Source organism: Dendropsophus ebraccatus, chromosome 4, assembly GCF_027789765.1.
Source record: "Dendropsophus ebraccatus isolate aDenEbr1 chromosome 4, aDenEbr1.pat, whole genome shotgun sequence".
NCBI classification, from domain to species: Eukaryota; Metazoa; Chordata; class Amphibia; order Anura; family Hylidae; genus Dendropsophus; species Dendropsophus ebraccatus.
Genome location: NC_091457.1, coordinates 37,864,423 through 37,871,866, shown reverse-complemented (window position 1 = coordinate 37,871,866; position 7,444 = coordinate 37,864,423).

Below are 7,444 nucleotides of genomic sequence, written 5' to 3'. Positions count from 1 at the left end.
TGGAACGATCTGCGAATTTTTTGCGAACGATCAACGACGATTTGAGAAGTTGTTGAAAGATCAAAATGAAGGATTTCTCGCTCGTCGCTTGATCGTTCGCTACGTTTACACGTACGATTATCGTAGAATTTGACCGTTATCATGCAAATTTGAACGATAAATCGTTCAGTGTAAAACCACCATTAGGGCCCTATTCCACCGGACGATTATCGTTCAGATTATCGTTAAATCGTTCTAATCTAAACAATAATCGTTCGGTTGAAATGCAGTTAACAATTAACGACCGAACGAGAAATCGTTGATCGCTTTATAAGGTGAGTTAAGGCACCTAAAGGGGAGTCTGAGACACGCCTCCTGTCTCCTCATTGGTTCAGGCTACTAGTCTATCACAGGTTCACTAGGAAGTACAGGGAGAGGTGATAAAGTACAGATCACTAATTCATGAACGGCCAATGAATGATATTAGTAAAGGACAGTGTGAATCATCCAGAAATCATTTGTGCGACCCTCACTGCCTGGTTGAGACGTCTATTAGATTCTGTAAACAAGCAGCCATCTATGAGATTGTTTTTTTTACAGAAAAGCCCCTATTACACAGAACAATTATTGTTAAAAAAAATCGCTATAACAATCGAAAATGAGCGATTATCTGTCCGTGTAATAACATCGTTGGTAGTTCGCTGATCATTCGCATATCTGTTCGTGTAATTAGTCATTCGCCGATATAGCATATTTTGTAGGTTGTCCTGAGGAACGATTAGCGACCGTATAACGATCGTTCATAACAGTAATCAGTGACTGTAATAACCTCAGAATCATTCCCTACAAAATAGCTGGTTTTCACTAGCGCTCAATCGTTATAACGAATCTTTACATGTAGATGTGTAATCAGCCGATTACAGGACCAAGAATCGAATCCACACCAGAGTATAGTGAGCGCAGGAGTATATAAATTTGCACACAGCGGTGCAGCCAGGAATCATCCAGAGGTAGATGGCATAGTAAGCATATCTTCTTTATTGCAAAGCGTTTCGGCCCTATATTGTCTAACATGGGCCTTTATCAAGCATACAGAGCAGACACTACATAAGCAATATATAGGCACATCCTGATGACATCATATTGGGCTTCCAGGTCAGTGACCTCAGGAAGTCCAAGAACAAAGTAAACAAACATGAGCACATGGTAGAGAGAGGTAGACAAATATACACGTATGGCCGGAGTAAACAAATATAAATACATAACAAGGATGAACAGATAAATAAATAAATATAAACACATGATAGATGAGGGGCATCAGCCCATAAGTCCATAAAGTTCCAGAATCATAAATCCATGAATTCATAGCCAGTAGAATAAATAAACAAATAAGCAACCATGTGTTTCCACATAAACAGCGGGGTTAAGCCGCGCACAAGAATGATCAGTCCAACCAACTATAAAGTGTACATAGTCACTAAAATGCATAATTAATTCAAGTAAGCATGATTATATGCATGTGTGAATAAGATTCATTGTTTACTGTATTAGAGGACGATAACCCCCATCATGGGCTGATAAACAGGACTCCAGTGGTGTGGAGGAGCGGAGTGATCTTTCTGGCGTGTGACGTCATTACGTCAACGCACGCTACATTAGTGTAGTGGTATAGAGGGGCGGAGTAATCCTTCTGACGTGTGATGTCATCACGTCAACGCGCGCTACGTTAGTGTGAAGATACGGTATTCTTGAAAACTGGAGTAGTGTAATGGTGAATGAGAAGATTATTGGTAAAGGTTCTGGTGCATTTTAAAAGGGGTGTTTTGTAAATAAAAGACATTAACAAAGTTATGGCAATTACATATATGAGATAAAAACAGATTATACAAAGAGAATAAAAAGTTTTGATTAAAATTTTAACTAGAGACAGGAAAGGTCCTGTATTAGAATGCTGGTGCCATCTAGTGGACAAAAGTGGTGATGTGTTCTTATATGTGTTCAATGCACTCATTTAAACCTTCAGGTATCAATGTCTGCAATTTGTATATCCAATACGACTCCCGTTTACATAAGTTGGACCAGCGATCTATATTTTCCTGCGGAATCTGTTCAATGGGGCAAATAGAAACAGCCTCAAAAGAGCGGTTGTGGACTTCTGTTAGGTGTTTTGATACGCTCTGTTTAAGGAAGCCCCTATGTGTATTAGATCTGTGGCCATTTATCCTCTTATGGAAGGCTTGTTTCGTTCTACCCACATATTGTATGCCACAAGTACAAGTCAGTAAATAAATAACGTATGTAGAAGAACAAATCATATATTGTTTAATAGGGAATGTTTGGCCGGTACTATGAGATTTGAAGGAGGTGGTTTCATGTTCAATATTTTGGCAACACAGGCAGTTGGGTTTCTCGCATCTATATACACCTTTATGCGATGGTGTTATTTTGTTTTCTTTGGTTATTTTGAGGTTTTTAACCCTGCTTGGTGCAATTATTCCACGAATAGTTTTACCTCTGCGGTATGTGAACCTAGGTTTTATCGGAATTAGTTTTTTAAGATAAATATCTGATTGTAGAATCGGCCAATGTTTTTCAATGATTTTTTTGATGGTGGAGTTACTGCCATTAAAACTCGTGATAAAATTGTGCTTAGTATCTTGTGTGTTATTTATTCTTGTTTTGGGTTCTACCAGATCACGTTGTCTTCGCTTGGCATTTTTTCTCACTGCTTCCTTAATTAATCCGCTGGGATATCCTTTTTCTAAAAATCTTTCTTCTAAAATCTTTGTTTGATCAATAAAATAAATAATATAAAATAATAATAAAGAACAGATCGTCGATATATCTTTTGTAGTGGATAATGTGTTCCGTGTACCAGGGGGAATCTGCGATGTAGAGGGACTTGAACCGCCCCATGAAGAGATTAGCATAACTTGGTGCGGCCCGAGTCCCCATCGCAGTCCCCCTGGTCTGTCGGTATAAGACATCTTGAAATTTAAAAACATTATGTGTTAGAATAAAGTGCATACTTTTAGTTAAAAATTCTATTTGGTTGTCATTATATAGTTTGCTTGTGGTCAGAGCATATGTGAGTGCCTCCAGACCTCTGTCGTGTGAGATATTCGAGTACAACGAACTAACATAGAGAGTAAAAAATAAATAATCGTCTTGCCATGGAATGTCCAGTAGTTCTCTAATAAGGGTGCTAGAGTCCTTCAAATATGACGGTAGTTGGGTGACTATGTCCTGTAGACAGAGGTCTACATAATGAGAGAGATTTGACGTCAGGCTTCCTATGCCCGATATAATGGGTCTTTACATGATAATTGCTACGTGTAATACGGCCTTTAGCCTCTAACCATGTAATAGGCGGGCCTACCTGTTCCCTTAAGATGCCTATATACCTTCAATATCTGTCAGCCAAACTATCATTCAGCTGATCCTCATTCAGGGAGTAATCTCGCCTGTCCTCCCCATACACATGAATGTTCAACACACCCATACACAACCTCCACATTTCAGACAGTACCATAGCATCTGTGACAGGTGTGATTGATATATATGGTTGTGCCATTAGGGGGCAGTCTCTGCTCATGCATTTATATAACCATTAACTTGAATGAGAGTTGTAGAAATATGCATGTAGTAAAATCCCCCTAGTGGTGGCTTTAAAGATGACCATTGCTTTTGCAGTATTCATTTTTATTTACTCTCAGAATACCAGTTCTCCATGAAATTATTTGTAAAAGTTGGCAAACTTATAAGTCCAAGATGGTCTGTGGGCATGCCTGTGGCATCATATTAATGGTGAGGGACTTTAGGGCAGGGCCCCACTACACTACTGCCAAAAATAACTCCATACCCCTAAAAAATAACTCTTAAAGTGACTGTACCACCAGGCCCAGACTAAAGCACTGGAGGCGGGCCGACCCACCCTTAGTGGGAGGAAACCACAGCCCCTCCATAATGTGACTCCATTAGAATCAATGGAACCCTATCATAGAGGGGCGGGGTTTCCTCCGACTAAGGATGGGTCAGCCCGCCTCCAGTGCTTCAGCCTGGGCCTGGTGGTACAGTCATGGTACTTTTACACGGTGCGATAATTCGCCCGATCGCACGATTAACGATTTTGAATGAACAATGTTTTTTTTATAACGATCAGCGTTTAGACGGAACGATACATCGTACAGAAAATTCGCTATGCGATCGTTTAAGCCTATCTCACACATAGGTGAAATCGCTGAAAGAATGTTTACACGGAACGATCTGCGAATTTTTTGCAAACGATCAACGATGATTTGAGAACATGTTGAAAGATCAAAATGAACGATTTTTTGCTCGTCGTTTGATCGTTCGCTGCGTTTACACGTACGATTATCGTTCGAATTTGACAGTTATCGTGCAAAAACGAACGATCAATCGGCCCGTGTAAAAGGACCATTACTTTAAGTAATGGCTACTTCTCTGCAACCTACTAATTCACTGCATCTACTAATAGAAACACCAAGACAACTGCTTTGTGCTGGAGTCGGGGGAAGAGAAACCCTGGGCTGTGTGCTGGAGTTTACTCTAATCTTCCAAAGAATCCACACTGACCTTGAAATGCAAATTGAGGCATCTTTCTTATATCAGCAGCAGATTCAGTGCTTAGTGTAACCAATTCCTTGCTGTGATGCTGCTTTATTCACACAGTGCTGTTTCCTGTACCTAATCCCCCTCCCTTTAGTCTGCATGTTTGCCTTTAGCAGCCACTCAGAGCAACATCTTTCTTTCTGCTGTTTCTGTCATTTCTGCTCATATAGCACTTTACAAAGCCAATGCATTAGTAACCCTCTTCTTTTCCCCACATCATCTATAGTAGTGTACTGTGTAAACCATTAGCCCAACTCAGCGTCAGCCTGTGCACTTCAGTTTCATCAGCCCTATATCATAGCATAATGAAATATGCTGTGCTGTGATTGGCCACACAAGTAAGGGAAGCAAAACCCAATGGGGGAGATTTAGCAAACATGGTGTAAAGTGAAACTGGCTCAGTTGCCCCTAGCAACCAATCAGATTTTACTTTTCATTCTCACAGACTCTTTGGAAAATGAAAAGTGGAATCTGATTGGTTGTTAGGGGCAACTGAGCCAGTTTCACTTTACACCATGTTTGATAGTTTTTCCCCAATGTGTGTACTACTGGCAAACTACCCAGCTCCGGGGCTGGATCCATCTTCTCCCAGCACTCAGGAAGAAGTGCCATGAAGTAGACTTCAAAGCCCTCGCAGCAAAATGCAGATAGGATTGAAGAGTAGAGATGAGCGAACCTAGAGCATGCTCAAGTCCATCCGAACCCGAACTTTCGGCATTTGATTAGCGGTGACTGCTGAACTTTGATAAAGCCCTAAGGCTACAGTATGTGGAAATCATGGATGTAGTCATTGGCTGTATCCATGTTTTCCAGACAACCTTAGAGCTTTATCCAAGTTCAGCAGCCCCAGCTAATCAAATGCCAAACGTTCGGGTTCGGATGGACTCGAACCCAAACTGCTCATCTCTATTGAAGAGATTTGCTTTGTTCTCTCATCTCTAGTTTTCCCTGCATATTGATGGTAACTACAGTTGCCTCCCTTCACTTAAAGTGGCGCATATTTTTGTAGTGTATAATGGAGCTTCTTACCCTGAATCAGGAGATAGAACTCTTATTTCGATCCATATTAGACTAAAGCCCACAGGGCCAACCACAATACAGCCCCTTCTTTCCTAACCAACACTCCTATGCCTGCATGTAGACACTCACTCTGTGAACTGTTCTGGGCTTTTGCAGACCAAAAAGTCCCCCCATGAGCTTGATCTCCTAATCTGCATAAAAACTTTAGGCTTATATCTTAGCGCTGTAATGACATATAGGAGATATATTTATTTTTATATCAGGGTAAGGAGCCCTATTATACACTGCTTTTACTTTAGTCAGCAAAAAGCTGTCGTTAGGCCTATTTTAAATAAGACTGTGCTACGCCAACTCTGTGTCTTCTTCAATCCCAGGTTCAGACGGAGTCCTTAGTAAATTGCATCATTAATAGAGATGAGCAAACCTCGAGCATTAATAAACTCTCATTCTCCTGCATGGATATAGTAGTTAATGATTAGAGATGAGCAAACCGGGTTCGAGTCGATCCGAACGTTCGGTATTTGATTAGCTGGGGCTGCTGAACTTGGATAAAGCTCTAAGGTTGTCTGGATAACATGGATACAGCCAATGACTATATCCATGTTTTCCACATAGCCTTAGGGCTTTATCCAAGTTCAGCAGCCACCACTAATCAAATGCCGAAAGTTCGGGTTCGGATCAACTCAAGCATGCTCCAGGTTCGCTCATCTCTAAAGTTTATACATCTTTATAAGTTCAAGACCAGGACCGACTCTTTACCTTGTGTTTGGTCCTGCACATTGGTATTCCAAATAGAGATAAGTGAAGTTCAGGTTTGGCTGTATCCATGTTTTCCTGATAGCCCTAGGGCTACATCCATCTTCTCCAGCCACCAGGATTGTGCAAACCCAAACTTACTGTAAGTTCGCTCATCTCTAGTTCCAAAGTACTTGAGATGGATATCATTAAAAAGGTAGTCTCTTTCTTCAGCTTTTGCTTCATGGTCTATAAGTCCTTGGTCACAGTGTTATGAGTTTGAAGGAAGATCCAAAAACCTACTTTTTAGGGTTCTACCCGTAACTGGGCAGTAAATACAATGTAGAAAGCAATGTACACAGCTTTAGATAGAGTTTATAAAAAGATATTTGTTGGTTTGTGGCATGAGTTTCTATTGGTTAGGAGCCCACTTTGGAGAAAATGTTAAAGGGGTATTCCACTCAAACGTAACTTTTGATATGTTGCTGCCCATGGCAAGACCAACAATTCCTTCCATACTTATTATCTATTATTATCTATTCAGTCTCCTTCCCTCAGTTCTGAGCTTTTGCTTTATGCTGAAGACACAAAAATCTGTGTGTGGTTTTTCTCTCCATCTTCCCTCTCCCCGCTACATTCCACATCATTTGCGGGCAAGCAATTGCAGACCGAACATAGGACAAATTGTATTCAATGGCCCAGTTGACACGTCCGTAAGTGTGTAAATGTTCCCCATTACAGCAGGTCCTTCTTTTTTGCGGCCTGGATCGCTATGTTAATGAAGTGGGAATGTAGTGCTCCGTGCTTAACGCAGCACTACAGATGCGCATTCGTAACGTGGGCCATGGCTGAGGGTTCGCAGTCGCGGACGGAACTACGGGTGTGTGATTATAGCCTGAAAGAACTGATATAAACAAGTCCCTGAATGGCTTTATCTGCAAAGGCTTTATTGTAGCTTCTTTGTAATGCTGGGAGTGTTATTGTAAAAAGTTATGTTTGCGTGGAATACCCTTTTAAGCCCCCCCCCCCCCAAAAAAAAGTGATTTAAAAAAAAAAAAAAAACACACAGAGGCAGGAA